At 47.6% G+C, this 21,685-nt stretch overlaps 1 protein-coding gene across 1 annotated transcript in view; it reads left to right on the forward strand.

Moving 5' to 3' along the window:
- TMEM132C (transmembrane protein 132C) overlaps positions 1–21,685 on the forward strand; it is a 373,010-nt gene that overhangs the window by 276,328 nt on the left and 74,997 nt on the right. The window lies entirely within an intron of this gene.

Here is a 21,685-nt window from a genome sequence, read left to right on the forward strand (position 1 = left end):
TGCCAATAAACTTAAGGAAAAATGCTCAGCTTGACTGGGAATTAGGGAAATGTACATGAAAACAGTGAGATGCCGTTTCTCACGTATCAGGTTAGTGTCAGTTCAAGCCCTTAATAATCTCGCATGTTGCTGAGGGTACAGGAGAAATGGAGACTTACACACCCCATGTGGGGCTGTAAGTTGGTACAGACTCTTTGGAAAACAGTTTGGAATTTTCTCTTCAACGTGTAAGTGTTCAACTCTTATGAGGCAACTTCCTGGTGGTTACACTCACGAAAAAGCATCTATACAAAAAGACTTTACTATATACAGTGGAATATTACTTGGCCATGAAAAAGAATGAAATAATGCCATCTGCAGCAACATGGATGGGCCTAGAAATGATCATACTGAGTGAAGTAAGTCAGACAGAGAAAGACAAATACCATACGATATCACTTATATGTGGAATTTTAAAAAGGGATACAAATGAATTTATTTACAAAACAGAAATAGACTCACAGACGTAGAAAACAAGCATATGGTTACCAAAGGGGAAAAAGAGGGGGAGGGATAAATTAGAGGAGTCTGGGATTAACAGATTGGTGCTATTATGTATAAAATATTCAATACCTTGTAATAATCTGTAATGGAAAACAATCTGAAAGTTAATCTGAAAAAGAATATATATGTGTATAACTGAAGCACTTTGCTGTACACCTGAAACTAACACAACATTGTAAATCAACTATACTTCAATTAAAAATAAATGGTTAAGATGATAAATTTTATGTTGTGTGCATTTTACCACAATTAAAAGTAAAACGAAGGAGTATATTTGTAAATGGCTAGCAGATCTCTGGAATGGTATACAGTGCGAGGGGCTCTGAGAAATTAAGGGTCGGAGATGGGAGAGAAATTCCATGTGCACCATATTCTTGTCTTGTTTGAATTTTTGTTGCTGTGCGTGCGTGTTGCCTTTAAAAGCACCTTTAAGTGTCAAAAAACGGTGAATAATTACAATTGCCAAATATACTTTAACAACATAGGTTATAAATACGTAATGTATTTATACATTATAGGTTATATAATGTATATATACATTACAGGTACATATTATAGGTGATAAATACGTAATGTATATTTCTACGTAATTCATGTTATGTATTTATATTAATATATTGTGTTTATGTAAGTAAATAGTGTATATTATAAAGATATATTTAGCAGTGTACATTTAGCGATCTCTGACCTAGTTTGCAAGACCCTAATTCTTCTTTGTTGTGGTTAAAAGGATTATAAGCTGCAGGGTAAAAATGGATTTGGACTTGTATTTTTCCACAGTTACATAAGCAAATAAAACTGCCAAGCTGCTGTCTTTACTTAAATATTCCTTAATGATGTGTGAGACTTTGCCTCTGCATCCTCCCTTTTTTTTTTTTTTCTTTTTCTTTCAAGAGAAACAATCATGCCTTCCATGGAAAGAACAATTGTGGCAAATATTAACCAGGAACTAAACTGTTTGTCTCTTACATAAAAGCCAATGTGAACGCACATTGATATTTAATTGAAAACAAAGAGCCCTGGCCGCAAGCATGCTAGGTGGAGGCTTTTGTTTGTTTCTCCCCTAACTTCTCTCCATCCTGAACACATCTCTGCAGCCACGAGGGACTCACGTCCTGGCCTTCCTGCCATCCCAGCGAACTGGCTTCCCTGGGAGAGTGTCCTGGACGGCTGTTCATCACCTCTGTGGACACAGAGATCACAGGGAGTGAGAGAAAGCTCCGTGCTAGGGACCAGGAGATGCTGAGTCCAAGCTCCTGCCCTTCATTTTTCACTTAGGGCAAGATGCACAGATACTTTAGGCCACGAAAGAGGAAGGAGAGGGAGTCAGAGTTTCTCAGTGCTGCTTTGTTCAAAAGATGTTTCCCATCGCTTGTATGTGGAATCCAAAAAAAAAAAAAAAAAGGGTACAAATGAGATTATTTATAAAACAGAAATAGAGTCACAGATGTAAAAAACACACGGTTACAGGGGGGAGTGGAGCGGGGCAGGGATAAATTGGGGCTGACATATACACACTACTATATATCTACTACATATAAAACAGAGGAGTAATAAGGACCTACTGTAGACCACAGGGAACTCCACTCAATACTCTGTAATGACTTATATGGGAAAAGAATCTCAAAAAGAGTGGATAGATATGTATGTATAACTGATTCACTTTGCTGTAGGGCAGAAACTAACACAACATTGTAAATCAACTGTACTCCATTAAAAATTTTTTAAAAAGATGTTTCCTTCTGGGGGTGGTGTTTACAGTGGTTGTTGGCAATGGTGAGCGTCACCACCTAAATAAGCCACTAAAGGAGCGTTCCCGAACTATCACATGAGAGGGCTTGATTGGGACCACGCACTTGGGGACGTCAGAGCAATCGAGTCACAGAGAGAGAAGATGATCTCCTGTCCCTTGTTCTCTGAGTCCTTCTGAGGAGTCAGCTGTGGGGCCCAGGACTCTCCCCTGCAACAAGATCTAATGCACGTATTCACCTGGTTGATTTCGTGTTGGCCGGTGGATCTCGTTTCCAACCGGATGTATTGATAGAAAGTTCTGTGTTAAGGAAGTGCATGTAAGTTTAAGGAAAAAGTGAGACCATTTACAGAGAAAACACCAAGGTGTGTTCTGAGATTTGGCCACAGGTCATGTAGATGGTGTGACCTGTGGCCAAATTTGAAGTTTGGGGACCTGCAGTAGAGGGTGACTAATAAAACTAACGGCAGCAGCAATGAATGCCCAAAGAGAGCTGCCTCTGGGTCAGAGTCTGGTTTTTTTGTTTGTGCGTTTGTTTGTTTGTTTTCGGAGTCTGTTTGAAGCACGTTGTGTATGTTAACTCATTTCATTCATTCTTGTAAAAACCCTGTGGGGTGGACATGGGGATGTACCCCATTTTAAAGACAGAAAAATGACCTAAGCGTCTAGAGTAGGAAAAAATTAAGCTCAAGAGAGCAGCCGTGGGTGGCCGTAAAGTCCCCTTCCAAAAACACGTGTAGTGCGCTTCTTTATCTGTTTCCTTATTTATTTGTGAATAATTAGAGCCTTTCAGTTGTAAATCACCTGGGCTTGCAGGAATGAAGCTTTGACCTGGTGTGTGAAGGACGGCAAAGAGAAAGTCAGGGATTGTGTTTGCAAACTGAAGAGACTATTTCTTGCACACAACGCAAAGTTTCCACTGTTTTGACGAGGACGTTTATTGAAGGGCTCCAGGCTGGAGCTGCCTGGCTAAGCTCTTGGGACCGGATGACAAACAGGGTTGCCAACGGGTGTCACGTCCGGTGGCAGGTACCAGATTTTCACGCCTGTTCCCTGTGTTGAGCGGCATCAACGGACTCCCCAGCTGGACAGAAGCCAGGGGCAGCTCTCTCGATACAAGATACAAAGGCAAATACACAAGGAACAGAGCAGGAGTTAGAACAGAGTGTGAGACCCTCACCTATCAACCATCTCCTGACAAGCTGTCCTGCTTCTAACCCCACAATGGCCTTCCTTTGCCCTCAGGGTCAAGTTCAGCCCTTTGAACATCCTGCACCCCTCCACCTAGATCTTCGTCCACACTTACCCTTACTCTTCTGTCCTGCCCTCTCCCACCTGCCCCCACCCACCTCAGGGCCTTTGCACATGCTGCCCTTCTGCCAGCAGTGCTTTAGCAAGGCTTCCTTCATGGCTCAGATTTCAGTTTAAATGTCCTTGACCTTCTCTCCCCACCCACATATCTCCCATCCCGTTACAAGCTCCCTATATACCTTGTCTTTATAGCATTTTGTCACTGTTTATAATCATAGATTTGCATAATTATGTATTGCCTATTTTTAGCATTAATTCAGGAGACTGAATGTGAAATGGGCAAGCATTTCCTAAGGTTTGCTTGACATGCTTTCATAAATTCAACTGGCAAAGAAACAACAAACCCCAAAATACTTAGACGGTTAATGACTCAGAGCACAGCCAGCAGTGTGAACTTCATGATGGCAACAGTCTTCCTGCCCCAGGGTGGGTGGGCGCTCTAGACTGAATATGTTACCCCAAAATTCACATGTTGAATCCTAACCCCCAATATGATGGTATTTGGAGATGGGGCCTTTGGGGTGATTAGGTCATGAGGGTGGAGCCCTCATGAATGAGATTAGTGCCCTTATAAAGAGACCACAGAGAGCTCCCTCGGCCCTTCTGCCATGTGCAGACACAGCAAGAATACGGCCATCAGTGAACCAGAAAACAGGTCCTCACCACTAAATCTGAAAGTGCCTTGGCTTTGAACTTCCCAGGCTCCAGAACTGGAGAAATAAATCTCTGTGTTAATCAGTCACATAGTATATGGTATTTGTTAGAGCATCCTGAACAGGCTAAGACGGTGGGGGTGACGCAGAGCAGGCTCAGTGGAATGGGGTACACAGAGGGGTCTCTGAGAGATGCTGAGCTTACAGGGACACCGCCAAACTCGCAAGGGGTGCTGGCACACCTGCCCAACCCTTGCCCTGCAGCCAGACACTATTTTTTATTCTCCTGGCCTGGAAACAGATCTGCCCTCTGCCCCAGAGGGAGACAGTATCTCCAGCTTCCAAGGCTGTTTGCATAGCATGAAAGGCTGGTGTCAGACACACAGAAACGCCAGAGTTAGCTCCCGACACAGAGGCAGCAGCTGTTTTGCTCAGCATGGATTCTCCAGGGCTCAGAGTGGCTGTATGATGCATGAACAAATGACAACCTGGGTCCAAGTTCCATTTCCTCCTCTTCTCACCTAGGCAGCACCTTGGGCAATGCACTTAAACTTTCTGTGCCTCAGTTTCCTCATCAGTAAAGTGGGGATAACAAGGGTGCTTATCCTAAAGGGGTTAGATGAGTATTAAAGGTTTAGAATGGCGCCTGATACACAGTAAGCCGTATGTAAGTGATAAAAGCTAAATATTACTGTCTGATGGTGATGATGGTGATGTTGATGATGACGACAATGATAATGATGAAAGCAGTATGGGGCGGCAGGTTCCAAGTCACCCTTTCCCCGCTGCTTTTTACTGTCCCCCCGCACCAGGCTCTGCAGAAGATGCTGTTACACGTGGTGCTTCTTCTTAGCACTTACATACCTGGGTCAGTTCATTCATTTTTATTCCCTACTTGGCCCTCGTTAGGCATTCAATTCTAGGACACCCCCCCGGGGGGCAACGGAAGCTCTACCATTTTTACCCTTCTCATGTAGCTCACACCTGTAGCACACTTCCTAGTCTACGGCAAGTGCTCAGAATAGGTGTTCAGTGAATGAACAAATGAATGAATGCGCTTCTCTCTGGTTCCCAGAGCTGAACAGGGGCTACAACTGGACATGACCCAGCAGATTTCCACTCAACATAAAGAGATTTCCAGCCGTCAGGCTCCCAACAGGTGAAATTGGGTGCCTCAGGAAGTGCTGAGCTCTGTCCTGGCTGGAAACAGGGAGCCGAGGCTGAGGCGTCACCTGTCAGGACAGGCACGGAGGGAGCACCTGCCAGAGGGATGGGAGCAGTGGGGACGCACAGCAAGGGCTCTGAGACCCACGGAGTCCCTTTCCTTGCAGACCATTTAACATCAGGGCCCCGGCCCTGCCACTTGTCATTGTCAAGGACTGAGAGACCTGGGCCCTTCGGGGACCTCTGAGGACCAAGTTCCCTTTCATAGGAAGCCTGGCTCTGCTGTGGGGACACTGAGAGCAGCTACAGTGTCTCCTGCTTCCTCATGCTTCCTCTCTCTTCTCTTCCCCTTCCTCCCCCTCTTCCTCTTCCTCTCTCTCCCCCTCTCCTCTCTTTTCTGTTCTCTTTTTAAAAAATTAAAATAAGAGAAAGAGCTCTCCCCTCAACTAAGCTGGAAGTGTGGGGCTTTTTTTTAATTTTTATTTATTTTTATGTAAAAAATTTTATTGAAGTAAAGTTGCTGTATAATATTACATAAGTTATAGGAATACAATATAGTGACTCACAATTTTTAAAGGTTATCCTGCACTTATAGTTACTGTAAAATATTGGCTGTATTCCCCATGTTGTACGTACATCCTCAAGTCTGTCTTTCACACCTAATACTTTGTACCTCCCACCTCTCATCCCTATGTTGCCTTTCCCCCAGACTGGTAACCACTAGTTTGTTCTCTGTATCTACGAGTTTGCTTCATTTTCGTTATATTCACTAGTTTGTTGTAGTTTTTTAGATTCCACATATAAGTGATATCATACTGTATTTGTCTTTCTCTGTCTGACTTACTTCACTTAGCATAATGCTGTCCAAGTCCATCCATGTTGCTACAAGTGGCAAAATTTCACTCTTTTTATGGCTGAGTAGTATTCCATTGTGTATATACACCACATCTTCTTTATCCATTCACCTGCTGATGGACACTTGGGTTGCTTCCATATCTCAGAAGTCTGGTGCTGGGCTTCCCTGGTGGCGCAGTGGTTGAGAGTCCGCCTGCCGATGCAGGGGACACGGGTTCGTGCCCCAGTCCGGGAAGATCCCACATGCTGCAGAGCGGCTGGGCCCGTGAGCCATGGCTGCTGGGCCTTCGCGTCCGGAGCCTGTGCTCCGCAACAGGAGAGGCCACAGCAGTGAGAGGCCCGCGTACCGCAAAAAAAAAAAAAAGAAGTCTGGTGCTTTTAACATTCAAGCCAATTCTGTGAGGGATGTGATGTCACTCCCATTTGGCAGGGCTCTGCATAGAGACACTTTCCCAGCATTACACAGTTTAGAAAATGGAAATTCAGGCGTTTACCTGGATGTGTCGCACACTTGCGTGGGAATTGGAGTCCATCAGATCTGGGTTCAAATCTTGGTTTGAAAGCTCTGTGTCCTTACTTATTCTGTGTGAGCTGAAAAGGATTGCACTATAGATAGGACCGTTCTGAGGAACGGTGAACACTCAGTGCAGTGTGTATGCACAGGTCCACAGCTCTTTCCCCACCTAATCCACCTGTTTCCCATCAGTGTTGAAGAGCAGAGACGTATCAAGGTGGTTCCTGACGATCGGTTTCCACTCTCCTGAGCTCCTCCCACCCTCTCTGATGGAGTGTTTCATGCTCGTCTACAGAATCCTGGAATGAATGCTCGCTGGTGCGTTAGGAGCCTGGCTTCCAAACCCTGGCTCTCCTGAGGCCGGGAAAGGACACGGGGCGCCTGTTTGTACCACCAAGAGGAGGCTTGCTCTGAGCCCTCAGCTGAGGAAACAAGAAAGGACAAAGAAATCCGGCCAAGTGAGGACACTTCCTCTCGCTAACGGCTTCGGCAGCCCCTCTGGGATCAGAACATCATCATCACCCGGGTGACACCATGTCGCCTGCAGTGTGGCACACACCCCCAGTGGGGTCCCTACAACTTGGGAGGCCAGGGGCAAGGAGATGGACCTGTCAGATGATGCTTCAGCTCCCGTCTTTGAGCATTTATTCAGCGCTAGGTCACGCGCTGCGTGCTTCCCATCCACGATGAACAGTCACTGGGACTCTCTTGTTGGTCTGTTTCCCCACCGCCCCGCCTGCCCCGCAATATGCATACACTAGAATGAAATCTCCAGGAGACGCAGGATCTTTTTCTGTCGCTGCTGCGTCCCCAGTGCCTCCAACATCGCCTGAGTGTTGAGGCACTCAGTAGCTATGTTCTTGAAAGAACGCACGTTGCACGCAGTAGGCGGAGGGGGTCAGAGGCTCCCCGTCCCGCAGCTGGAGGACGCGGTCCCTCGCCACCAACGCTGGGAATTGCGGAAAGTAAAAGGACAGCTGTCGCAGCTGCTTTGTAACACTTCGGTGCGCAAAGGCTCTGGGATTGAAGCTGTATTTCTACGAGGATGATGTTTGCATTGCCAGTGTGAACACAGTATTATTTAGTTCCCCACAGCCCTCGGTCCGGGGAGGCCACCTAAACGGACTTTAAGATGAAATTGCAGCCTTTAAACTGATTTCTCAAAGGATGTGGTTCATTTCAGCATCTTTACCCTCTCTTCGGGCAGCTTCCAAGACACCTAAGAACGGCTTTTTTTTTTCCTCTAAATTGGAGGTCCCCTCAGAGTGCCTCAGCTAAATAGTTACGGACTCCGGTGCCTTTGATGTGAAAAATCCTGCCCCAGGCTCCCCCTCCCTCCATTGTAGCTGCGTCTGAAGGGGGAGAGAGCTGCTTGCCAGCAAGCATTCCTTTCTTACGATGGGTCAAAATGGTCAGTGAAGCTGGAGGAAAAACACTGCTCCCCGGAGAACAGGGTGGGGAAATATTGTTTTGATCCTCCGTTGACTTTTCCATCCCCTACATTTTTTCCTGATATCTGATTCTCTTGCTGTGTCTGGTGATGGCTCCCCGGGGGGACATACGTTCATGGCATCTGCCTGCCTTTCAAGCCAGACCGCCTTGGTGTTAGAACACAAGGAACCGTTTAGAGATGAAAGAGTTTGATGCAGCTTCCAGGTAACTTGAGGAAGGTGGGGACGTCTCCTGAAGCTGTGTCTCCAGGCACTGTTTGCTCCCAGTGTGCTGACGTCTGTCTGATGTGGGATAAACACCACTGTGTCCAGAGTGTTATGACGGAACGGAGATGATCTGGTCATTTCACCTCCTTTTACAAAAGGGGAAACTGAGGCCCAGGGCGGGGCCAGGGTCAACCAGCTGTCTTGGTCAGGGTTCTTGATTAGAAAGCAAGAGAAACCCGAATCTGGGAAACTTCAGCCAAAGGCAATGCATGACCCAGAACAGGAGGAGGTCATGGGATCGGAAGAGGCAGAAGGACCAACTCGGGAATGGGCAAGAACCAGTGAAACACAGAGGACAAGGCGATAGTAACCAGAGCAGGAACCTTGAGGCAGAGACGTCAGCCAGAGTGAGCCATTCAGCCATTCCTTCCTTTTTCTCTTCTTTGCAACACTTGGCGGTCCGGTTCCCAGACGGGCGCGTCCACCTGGTTAAGCCATTGGCCATACAGCACTAGAACAATGGAGGATTCAGCCACTTCATCTGTAAAGTGGAGGCGGGGGAGTAATGACCAGAAATTAACCTCCCATCACAGCTCGGTATAGTAGGAGAAGGCTGATTCTCCAAGAGGACGCTGCCATGCTATTAAGTCATATTAAATTGGGTGGATCCTGGGGAGCTCTGAAAGGAGGAGTAGCCACTACCTCAGGACTATGGCCATCTCTTGATTCCTGTCACACTGGGCTGCCTTCTGTGTAGGTTCCGAGGCAATGGGGTGCATGGCTTGAAGAATCTGCTTTCCCCCTACACTTAGCATGACAGCCCCATCGGACTTAAACGTCACCACTCACGAGCTCTTCCGACTGAAAGCCATTCGTTAACATTGATGTAGTCAAATGCTTTGTCATCCCCATGGTCCAAGTCACTTGTATGACTGAAGATTCGACTTTTTTGGATGGAGGTAGTTCTTTTCAGCTCGTCTATTTTCTATTAAGGACACTTTCAGGGCACTTAATAAAGCCTTTCCCTAAACTGGAAATGCCAAGTGGTACAAGTCGTGTCGAGCTGCGACGGGATTGTTTGGCCAGGAGGCTTGGCCCCGTGCCTGTCCTTAGGACACTGAAGGGCCTCTGGAAACTAAAAAGAAGGTTCGTACGGGCAATCCGGGCTACCCCTTGACTCCTAGGGAGTATTGGCTTCCCCACTGAGCAGTGACAAATTGCAGATTCTGGAGGGATTACCGAAGCTCTGCATTTCAACAGTCCACCTCTAGAAGTGAGTTTCCTTCTCACCACCGTTTCTTCGGCTTATTTTAGCTTCCCCGAATCAGCTTAACCAGTTGGACGTGTCTTTTGGGGATATTGCCGATAACTGTCGCTAGGAAAGAGTAAAGGTTAGTTTCCCGACGACCGGCTGATGCAAATAGCAGTGTTATCCGAGGATCGTGAAGCTGTGACAGAGGAATCTATGCATTCGACTAATAAAGATTTATTCATCTCTTCCTGCGTTACCAGGCACTATTCTTGGCTTGGTGGCGGGAAGGGGGTTACAGCAGAGACCAAGATGGCGCAAGTGTCTCATCTCAAGAAACTTCCGTCTTAGTGGGGAAGACAGAAACTGAGCAAAGGAACACCAAACGATATCTTCACTAGTGATAAATGCAGTAATGACAATCTAGCCATTCGATTGTTTTTGGAAGTGGGTATTGGAGAATGTCTACTTGAGTGACGTGTTCAGGTGTTTGAAGGTGTTGGCGTCTATGCTAAGTGACAAGAGGGGGCCATGCAGACAGCAGGCAGGGGGAACGCAAAGACAAAAGTGGGAATGAGCTTGGCGTGTTCGTGTAGACAAGAGTCCCAGTGCAGCCGGAGCATAGCGATCAAGGGAGAGAACGCAAAACAGGAGATCATAGGGGAGGATGGGTGCAACGAGAGGATCTCAGGTTGTGTTCTAATTGCGACAGGAAGCCGGGCAGACTTTTAAGGATGCACATGGCCTGAGGAGGTATGTATTATGCAGAGACCCCCTCTGACTCCTGGGAAGAGGACAGATGGTAGAGAGACAAGAGTAGAATCTGGGAGAACAGGCAACCACAATGGTCCAGGAGAAAGATGAAGAGGGCTTGGATTCAGAAGGTCACAGTAAAGAGACAGAGAGGTGAACTGACTCAAGATATACTTGTAAGTAAATTCATTTGTATCATTTTTTAGATTCCACATGTAAGTGATATCATATGATATTCGTCTTTCTCTGTCTGACTTACTTCACTTAGTATGATCATGTCTAGGTCCATCCATGTTGCACAAAACAGAAACAGACTCACAGACTTAGAAGACAAACTTGTGTTTACCAAAGGGGAGAGGTGGGGAGAGGGATAAATTAGGAGGTTGGGATTAACATACACACGCTACTCTATATAAAATAGATAACCAACAAGGACCTACTGTAGAGCCCAGGGAGCTCTGCTCAGTACTCTGTAATGACCTATGTGGGAAAAGAATCTGGAAAAGAAGAGATATACGTATACGTATAACTGACTCACTTGGCTGTACACCCGAAACTAAGACGACATGGTAAACCAACTATATTCCAATATAAAATTTAAAAACTGATTTGGTGAAAAAAATAAAACGGCAAAAAAGAGAGAGAGATTTGGAGGCAGAGCCAACAGGACTGGCTGAAGGAGTGGGTAGGGAGAGGGAAGGTGGGGAAAGAGAGAGATCAACCCTTGTTTTTAGCTGTTGGGCTTCAAGGCTGGGGGGCATGATGGTACCCCTTACCCCAGTGGGAAAGACCAATGACCCAAGGATGAGAATATAAGCAATAAAGCCTGTTTAAAGAACTAGAACCCTCAGTATCAAGCAGCGCGTTCCTCCTTTTTTTCGCTGTTGTGGCCTCTCCCGTTGCGGAGCACAGGCTCCAGACGCGCAGGCTCAGCGGCCATGGCTCACGGGCCCAGCCGCTCCGCGGCATGTGGGATCCTCCCGGACCGGGGCACGAACCCGTGTCCCCCGCATCGGCAGGCGGACTCTCAACCACTGCACCACCAGGGAAGCCCGGGAAGCCCCCGCGTGTTACTTGTTTTAATCCACCTAAGTGGCCAAAGAAGCTGCGCCACGCTGACCCTTCTCTCTCCATTCTGCCCCATCCACTCCATCGGAAGTACTGAGGGGTTCCTCTCTCCCTACCTGCCGGCGCCCCACTCCACGCTGCCGCCCGGTCCAAGCCGCCATGACTCTCCTCTGAGGTTATGCGCCCGCCCCCTCGCTGCCCCTCCGGAGCCACTCTGCCCACGGAAGCCAGCGGGGTCTTTCTCGAATGCAAGTCTAATGAACGCTTTCACGCCAGTAGCACCCCGAGTCCTTCAGCTAAAGCTCCACCGTGCTCCGGGGTCTTGCCCTGACTGCTCTCCAGCCTCAGCTCCCACACGGGGTCTCCAGCTCTCTTGAGACCCAGCTGGGGGCCGAGCCAAGGGGAACAGCTGCTCCCCCGACTACATCCACGCAACAGGATGCCTTCCTGGTTTATTTTTGTATTTTTCCTTTAAGAGAAAACGCCAACCTGACAGTTATTAACTGTTTTTTAAAATGTTAGAGGGATGAGTATGAAAGACTCTCATCACCGCCCCCAGCACCAAGCCGCGCCACGGGGTGCCGGCCCCGCCCCGTCCTTTCCAGCCTCAAGCTTGCTGCCCGGATGTTAGGATGTGTCTATAACCAGGCTCATTGAACTCCAGCTGGTCTCCTTTGGGTCCTCAGAAGGTCTCCACCCACGACAACCCCTCTGCCTAAATTCGCTTGCCTCTTTATCCTCTGGCTTACATCCACTCAGAGTTCAGGTCTGAGCTCAGAAGTCCCCGTTTTAGGGAAGCCTTTTCTCACCCTCGTGGCTGAGTTATCCTGATTTCAGGGCTTTCACTTAATTGTCTTCATATCCAGGCTTTTAGTGGGTGCTCGTTAAACATCTGTGGGATGATCATGGACGTTGTGTTCCTGGCAGAGCCAGACAGTGTGTGGACTCCCCGCTGCACGTGGGGCTGGTGTTGTTTGTGTGGACATGATGCTGGGAGTGTGTGCCAGCTGTTTGCCGATTTGGTCTCAAGTCTACTCCCTGCCATTCCCTTGCTCTGTGGTCGGTCGCTCCAAACTGTGTTTGCCAGGATCCCTCAGCAACTGAATTATGGTGATGTTTAGCCAGCGGGAGGCGCTGGTGAGAGACTGAAATAGGATGGAGGAAAGAAGTCGGGATATTTGCTGCCCTCTCTGCTTCAGATGGTGTCTCAGGCAGTGGGTCCTACGTCTTCTTGGTTCTTTTCCTACTGGGCAGCTCTTGACTGCAGCTCTCCCCCAGTGCCGTAGCTCCTGGGGTCACCAGCCCTGCCCTTTGTCCCCTGACCCTGGAGGAGCATCTTCTTCCCATTGATAATCTCTGCTTCCCTCACCATCCCGTGTGCCCGCTCCGCCCCTCCAAAGCCTTTGTAAGTAAAATTAAATCTCCTCTAGAGAACTGCCTGGTGCAGGCTCCGTTTTCTGACTGCTGACCACAGTACAAGCAGCATCCGGAAAACGGATGCTTTCTAGGGTCTGGTGGGTGGAGCTTCCCACAGCACTGGGGAACCCGACACAGAGATGAAGGGCCTGGATGCTGGAGCCTGCCCCTGCATTTATGCTCTGAATGGGGCTGTCGTCTTGGTGCTGCTGAGTTTGGTACAAGAATAAGGTCTCTGTATTTGAAATCATTCCCTTAAACGAAGAATAAGAAGCAGTTCTCTTTTTTCCCCAGTTTTATTGGGATATAATTGACATAAAGCACTGTAGAAGTTTAGGGTGTACAGCATAATGATTTGACTTACATACATCATGAAACGATGCCCACAACAGGTTTACTGGACATCCGTCATGTCACAGAGAAACAACATTGAAGAAATAGAAATACATATATATATTCCTTGATGAGAACTCTTAGGGTTTACTTTTTGAACAACTTTCATTTATAACCTGCAGCAGTGTTCTTAATCTTTATCACACTGTACATTACATCCTAGTATTTATTTATAACTGGAAGTTTGTTGACTACATTTATCCAGTTGCCCTCCCCCAACCCCTGGAAAACAGTTCTTCTTAACCCTGGCTTCACAAGGGGATACCCTCGGAAGTTTTATCAGGAAAAAAAAAAAAAAAAAAATGACATCCGACTCACCACAGACCAGCTGAATCTGAAGGGGAGAGAAGAAGGTGTTTCTGTTTTATTTTTTGTTTTTTGTGTTTTGCGGTACACGGGCCTCTCACTGTTGTGGCCTCTCCCGTTGCGGAGCACAGGCTCTGGGCGCGCAGGCTCAGCGGCCATGGCTCACGGGCCCAGCCGCTCCGCAGCATGTGGGATCTTCCTGGACCGGGGCACAAACCCCCGTCCCCTGCATGGGCAGGCGGGCTCCCAACCACTGCGCCACCAGGGAAGCCCGAGGAAGGTGTTTCTGAAAAAGCATTGGTGCTTTGCACGACAAGTTATTCTGTCGTGCAGCTGGGGTTGAGGGCATTAACTAGAAGGATAGAGGTTGCCAGTGTAAATTCTCCCAGGATGAGAATGGGATGGACCCCCAAATCCAGAGAGAAGTGGTAGGGCAAGAATTAGACTACTTTGTCAACTCAAGCAGAACCCCACCCCCGGCTTGGAAGACGCCACGGCAGCCGGATGCTGCAGAGGGGACCAGGGGACCAGAGCAAAGCAGCCCCAGGACATGCTGCATCTGCATTCACTCTGGTCACTCTCCTCCCTGTGAGTGTTTTTAGCCAAATAAATGGGAAACTAATAACAGGTGGTGGGAATTCTGGTGGAGATCTGTGACCCACTGTTGGCCACAGTGCATTCACTTCTGTATCTCAAGTACCAAAGCGCATGCCTGGCACAAAACAGGGTAAGTGTTTGATGGATGGATGAATGGCGGGTGCTGAGCAGAGCACGCGTCTCTTTTCTATTTTAGAGTAAAACTTTCCTTTATCCCCTCTAGTCCTTCTAGTCTTAGTGGTTCGCGCTGCCACAGAGACCCTCAACTCATCAATTACAGACATTAACTGTAAATTATACTTTTGCATAGTTAATTCAGCCTCTTCATTATGTATTTAGTGGTACTCAGCAGGCTTAAAATTCAACAGCAAGCTTTGGAGCAGATCCAGTTTCTGTCTTCTGTGATATTTGGAAAAGGCGAAGTTTTCGTAGTGGACCTTGGGGCATGTCTTTCCTGGAAGATCTCCAGTGGGCTCTGCTTTTCGCTTCTCCCTTGGAAGGAGTTCAACCCTTCTGGAAAGGCTGATAGCTTCAAAGGCTGCATCTGTCCTCCTGTCCAACTGAGCGGGGAACTCCTTCTCCCTTCTTGAGCCGAAATGAATATTAACCTGCCTAGTGGAAGGAAAGAAGAATGTGAACATCAGGGGACCCGGCTCCTGGAGCATCACTCATTCATTATTCATTCGACAAATATTTACTAAGCATCTCCCGAGGGTCAGCGCTGTGACGTATCACGAGAATATCACAGTGAACAATACAGTGTCCTTGCTCTCATGGAGCTCTCAGGGGAGAAAAAGGGGAGGGGGCAGATGGCGAGCGACCCAATGCCTATAAACGTATAATGTGTTGTGTGATGATGTGGATAAAGTGGCTGGCTGAGCCACGGATAACAGGGTGAATGTAGTCATGGGTGAACCGCAGTGATATCTGGGGGTGAAGCGAGTGCAAAGGCAGTGAGGTAGAGGGAAGCTTGGTGGTTTTGAGTAGAATAAACGAGGGAGAAAATGGTAGAGAAGGAAACTGGTGCAATAGTGGAGACAGGGACATTGTATTATCAGGAACTGGGAGATGAAAGCATTGCTAATTCCGGGGCCAGGCTCAGAACGGACCCTCAAAAAACACTTGCTCTGCCGTGTTCAACTTCCACTAACAAAGGTCGTGGGTGTGTTTCCAACCTACAAATCCAGTGTGCAGACCATATATATACAGCTCTATTCCTTTATCTGTCAGTGCTTTCAAGGTCTGCCTTAAGCCCCCATTCTACTTGGTAGTAGAAAAGTTAATCTGGTTGATTTCAAGTTCGCTAAGGCATTTCAGGTTTAAACTCGGTTGATTCAGTCTTTCGAGCTCTGCCCCATTTTCTTCAAAATTGACCCAGGTGGGAAGGATGATAACTTTGGATGGGGGCTGGGGGGACCTTGGGTCTTCAGATAATCTGGCTCATGGCTCATCCACAGGCATGTCATCCAGTGCTAAGGTGTGGTCATGGTTCGGCGCTAACGTTCATGAGGTTTCCGTGTTTCTACCTGGTCTCTGAGTGCACCATCCATGACGTCTTTCCCTGCAAGAGAAAGACTGCAGGAGACTAACTTCAGTAGCCTTCCCTGGAACTAGGTGAAAGTTCCATTGCTTTCCTGTACCACTCAGGCCTTAGGAGAGACTGGGCAGTGGAGTGAGCTCCCTCTCAAGCCCTCCCTGCCCCTGGCATCTTGAGAGAATCCTATTAGACCTCTGCCATATCCTGCTGGCAAAGTGCATGGGAGACTCTAAGATCCCTTAGGAATCAAGTGAAAGACTTGTATCAGTCAGAGACATCATCTCTTTATCCATTGCTGTGTAACAAACTGTCCCAAGCTTGCTATCTTCAAATAACTATTATTTCTCAATAAATGGGAATTTTCTGGGCAATCCCTCTGTAGGTTTTTCCTAGGCACTCTTACGGAGCTGTATTTATCTGGTACAATAGTTTGGAGCCAGGATGGCTGGGCCTCACTCTCTCCACATGATCTTGCCTCTGGGCATCTTCATGATCCAGTTGGATCTGAGGGATGAGCTCAACGCTTTCCCTCTGTGTTAGCTGTCACCAATTTGCGCAGCTATGTGCCAGGCTCCTAGAGGGAGTTAAGGATGTACATTTATCTCCCTAAATATGCACAAGACCCTGAAAGAGCAGAACATATGTCCCCATTTCAGAGTTGAGTAAACTGAGGTATTGAAAGCCTGAGTAACATGAGTAATGTCTCAAGGGTAAATGTGAGGTTCGTATCCAGAGCTTTGACTCAGAAAACATGTGCTCACACCCATCCACCACGCTGAAGAAAGGAAAATAAGTGACAGGACCTGGTCTAGTCAAAGTCAGGGTCAGAGCTGGAGGCACACTCTGCCTGGGAGGGGTGCTTAGATCAGGATCCAGGGGCCTTGGGTAAGGTCTTGTTTTTCCCCACCTGCTGTGTTCCGCCAATCCCAGGACACACGGCCTTAGGAGCACAAAGATGTCCAAGTCCTGCCAGGTTATGGAACAGGAGAAATGCTGCAGCCAGAGCTACCACTTGATGAATAGCTGTTTTGGTATGCATTCGGCTTTCCACATATTACACCTTTTATCCTTCCAAAAGCCTCATAAGGGTGGCTTATCACAGATCCAGGAACCGATTCTTCTACAGGTAAAGTTAGTGGTCCTTCAACTTTGCTGCATATTAGAATCACCTGGGGAGCCCTTAAGAATCCCAGTTCCCAGGTCCCTCTCCAGGCCAGTGAATGAAGATCCCTCGTGTGGGACCCAGACCTCAGAATTTGTTAAAGCCCTTCCACCAAATAATTCCAGATAAGTCATCAAACTTGAGGACGAACGGGTTAAGTAAGCAACTTGCTCCAGATCACAGCCCCACTAGAGAGCAGAGTCAGAATTCACACCCGAGTGTGTCTATTTCAGAGCCCACGGTTGGAATGCCTACCCGATACAATTGCTGCATGGACACTAGAAAGAAAGAAAGAAGAATCATTCAAAAGCAAAACGCTTGGTGATCACAGAGAGAGAGCCTTTTTGGTATGGCAGTAATGTTCGACCTTGGCCACACATTAAAATCACCTGAGCTTTAAAAATACTAATATCTGAGTGACACCTCTTGAGATTCTGATTCCAATGGTCCAGGGTAGACGCAGGTATCCATAGTTTTTTTTTTTTTTTAGTCTCCCCAGCTGATAACATCCAGCCAAGGTTGAGAGTCCCCGCTTTGTAGAGAGGGAAGGCTCAGGTTACTTCCTTAAGGGTTGCAGTTCACCTTTGAACCAATGTCATTGGCATCAATATTATTTGCGTAAAGTTCTCTCTTTCCTCATCCTTCCACATTTACCTGCTCCTATAAATTTTTAGGCTTTGGGGACTGGGATAGCGAGAAGGGAAAAAAAATTAAGTCTGAGCTCAATCTAGCCCAAGTGTGTCTGGAAACAGGGCAAGCTGCGAAGGCTTTTCTCCATCCTCTGTCCTTCACCGTTATCCTGCATCCTGAGTTCTGCTCTGCATGTTGATTGCAGACAGCAGGAATGGAAGAGATGACTCTCTCAATAAGAGAGCAGATCCTTTCTCACTGTCCTGACCTATTGGATTAGGGGATGTTAGCTCAGCTCAGCCAATCTGATATCCCCACTCAGCACTTTGAACGTGGGATCAGTGGTGCAAAGCGTCAAGGACAGTAGAAAATTCGTTTTGGCATCAGCAGTGGTGTCCCGTCTAGAACTGGTTTTGTCCCACTTTCCTTTGCTCCCGCCTATTCTCCGTGTCTTTTTCTCCACACTTCCTAGTAATTTTGAGGCACGTGTTACGTTCCCGTTTCTTTATCGGTCAGCTCAAGGTGTTTTCTGTTGCTTGGAACTTGCAGCTCAAACCGATATGCTGCAGCACCGTGGAGAGCACCCAGAGATCATCAGGGCATTCCTGTGGATGGTGGGGTCAATGGGACTATCTAATAAAGCCTTTCCCAGAGGAGATGTATGTGTCCTTTGCCTTCATGAAATACACATGAAGTAAAATGAATCAGACGAAGCCTGGGCCAAATTCTTCTGCTTCCCTGTTATAAGGCTGATCTCTTCATTCTGTTAGTCTCATTTCTTTCTGCAGGCGGTAAGCTGTCATCAGTGTCTGACTTGGGAGCTGAAATCCCTTACACTCCACGGTGGGGAGGTAAAGCCCTTTTGGCTTCTTAAGATACACCGAGACCTCATTTTCTTACAAGATGGAGTGCAACACCTAAGAGGTTTGATAAATTGGGTTTCCAAAGTCCAAACTTTATTGTGACTATTGGGGGAATTTATTTGCTTTTGGGTAAGAGCTTTTTTTAAGCCAATTTTGAACATTTCTTTTGAGAGTTACTGCCATAAATCTACACTATTGATTTAGCAAGTAGTAGTTCTTGGGCTCTCTCTGGAGTCACTCAAGGGTTTAAATTCCTCTATTTATTACTCCAAAGATATCACAAGCCCCATATAGGCTGGCACGGAGGGTTCTTGGTCCCTTCAAGGCAAAGGCTTAACAGCGATTTCAGTTGGCTCAGAGGGAGTAGGAAAGCACTGGCCACAGACAGAATTGCAGACAGGTTTCTTCTTTTCTTGGTCCCCATCTGCTAGCATAATGTATCATACCATGGTCTTGTGTCTGACAGGAGCAGCTACCAAGTAAATGCACTGTATACAAATCTGAACAGATCCCAGTTCCTGATGAGCAGCGGGGAATTGGCATCTCTACTCTGGCTTGTTCTCCGGGAGCTCCTGGACCAGCCCTAAAGGGGCACGTTTAAAAGGTGGCTTTTGACCAAGTCTAAAGTCACAGAGGATGAACATAGTGTCAAGTCCTGCTGAAAACAGGAAGAGCTCACATTTATTAACCTTTGGTCGTGCCAAGTTCTGTTCTAAGCGCCTGAGACCTAGGTGATCATTTATTTAATCCTCGTATCAACTCCATGAAATGGGAAGGAGTTGAGTTCCCACTTGGCAACTAGGGAAAAAAGGGCAGAGCTGCCCAAAGTAACCCAGCCGGTAACGGCTGATGCCGGGACGTGAGCTCAGGAGGTCTGCTTGGAAGGTGACAGCAAATGAGTCATGACACTGGCTGTGTTCCCTTGAAAGGGTCACGGGTCCTCTTCTTGCTTCTACCCACTACCCTCCCTCCTGCCCTTTACCACTTCCTTTCTTTTTCATTCTTTAATGAAATACTTCTTGGATGCCCAATATTCCCAGCATGTAACACTGGATCTGTGCAGCAGGAGTGAGATGGAGGAAAGGGCTGTATCAAGGACCAGTTCCAGCCCCAAAGCCAGCACTGTCACACCCCCCGGGTACACTAGGGGTCCCATGGACCACAGTTTGGAAATCACCACACTGCACTGTCTTTAGGGCAGGAGTCTTCCGCCTTAAAGAAGGGCGTAGGTCGAAGGCACATTGTAAAACCTCTAGCATTATTCTCCGTGTAGGCATCCTTTAGGGGTCACGACGGGATCTTTGGATAACTGGATTTTTGCCACGTGCAGTACTAAGGAAAGGGAATTCTTTGTTGAAGAGGGTCAGATAAGCAACAGCTACGTCTCCAGCGAGCACAGCCAAGTAGCCAGCTCTGCTGCAGATAAGGAGGTACCAAGGGAGGGTGTGAGTCCTGAGAGGGCAAGATTAAACCCCCTGAAATGAGGGAAGTCATGAGCCGAGTGCAGGGAGAGGCTGGCCAGAGCATGCAGGAGGGATGTCCGGAAGTTGAGTTAAGCAGACCCCGATCCCTCCAGGCCTTAGCTGCTGGGCCAAGAAGGCTTAGTTTGGAAACACTCCAGATTCCAGACACGTCTCCCTCATTTTCCAAGACAAATAATTCACTCTTGATCTTGCACAGCCCATGGCTTGAGGTTCCAGACGCTGAAATCGTTTTCCCTCCCAGAGGGATATGCAGCAGCTCATAAATCGCTCTCCTCCGGGCTCCACTTCCAGCCCGGAGTACCGGAAGGAAGATTCATGAGGGCCGGTGCTTTGGCTGGTGCAGCGACCTTGCTGTTACGTCCCGCCCCAGCCCTCTGAACGGGCCTGAGGGTAACAGAGTGAGAAATTAGCGTTCTGGTTACTGGGCAAGACCTGAAGATTGAGTGGGTGCATCTTTAACTGATAATCCCCACAGCAAAGGGAAGAGTTTCTCCGTGACGCTTCAGTGGTACCAGCACATGCTTGGGACGCAGTGTTAACATCTCTGGTGTTTCTTTCTTGATGTGCTGTGGAAAATCCCCCTCAGTTCACCTGACATCAGGTGACCTTCCCAGAAGCTGCCAGCCGAGAGAGTGCTAACTGTTGGCCCACCACTTACTTAATATTTAGCCTACAGGCAAAGGGTAGTGGGGGCCCCTCAGCCTGGCCTCAGGATCCTCCCTGGCCCACCTTACGAACCCAGCTGTATGCCTGGGATGCCCTTCCTTGTTGCCTCCACCAATATTGATTCTTTCGATTCAGCAGTTCCAGAAAGCTTCTCCCATTTTCCCTTCTCTGACCTCCTAAAAATGAGAGCTGGCCCACTTCTTCAGTAAAGGTCCAGTTAGTGAATACTTTAGGCTTTGCAGGTGTTACATTACCTGACATAATTATTCAACCATATTCTTGTATGTAACACGAAAACAGCCAGAGAAAAAACATAAACAAGCGGGCAGGGCAGTGGTCCAATGAGACTGTTTACGTAAAACAGGTAGCAGGCTGCATGTGGCTGACAGACCACAGTTTGCCCATCTCTGTTCTAAGGAGACTTGCTTGGTGTCTTGTAATTTCATACTCGACCCCCAACTAAATTAGAGGAGAATGCCGTCGAGAGCACAGGGCTGGGAATTGGGAGAGGCTGCGTTCAGCTTGCTTCTGCCACTAACGAGCCGTGTGGTTGAGAAGAAGCAATTTTCCCTTCCTGGGCTTTCGTTTTGTCATCCGAAAAATGAGATGTTTGGACTGTCGGTCATTCCCCAAGCATCAGAATTGCTGGGGCAAGCTTGCTTTTAAAAAATACATATATCTGGGCCCACTTCAAATACAAGGTAGTGGTCACATTTCTTAGTTGCAGACATCAGAGTCCCTTTAGCTAACTAGCCCTTCTAAAGAGAAGAGTTTTCCTTAAGGGATACTGGACAATTCCAGGAATCGCTAGGAGAGCTGTTGAATTGAATGTGTTTATTACACAGCCAGGGACAGGGCAGACAGGGAAGAAATACAGGCAAGAAAAATGACCAACTCTGCAGTGGACCTCTGCACTGGAAACATCTCTTGGCATGATAATACAGGGGCCTGGATGACAGAACCACCACAGCTGCCCCGGAAGAACCCGGACCATGATGCTTGTCAGAAAAATCCTAATTTCCTTCCCCACTGCCGCTTCATAACCCACGTCTACATCTAAGTACCAGTAGAGTGGCTCTGACAAGTGGAAACTTGGCTTTAGGCCTGCAGGTA

Source organism: Orcinus orca, chromosome 15, assembly GCF_937001465.1.
Source record: "Orcinus orca chromosome 15, mOrcOrc1.1, whole genome shotgun sequence".
NCBI lineage: Eukaryota > Metazoa > Chordata > Mammalia > Artiodactyla > Delphinidae > Orcinus > Orcinus orca.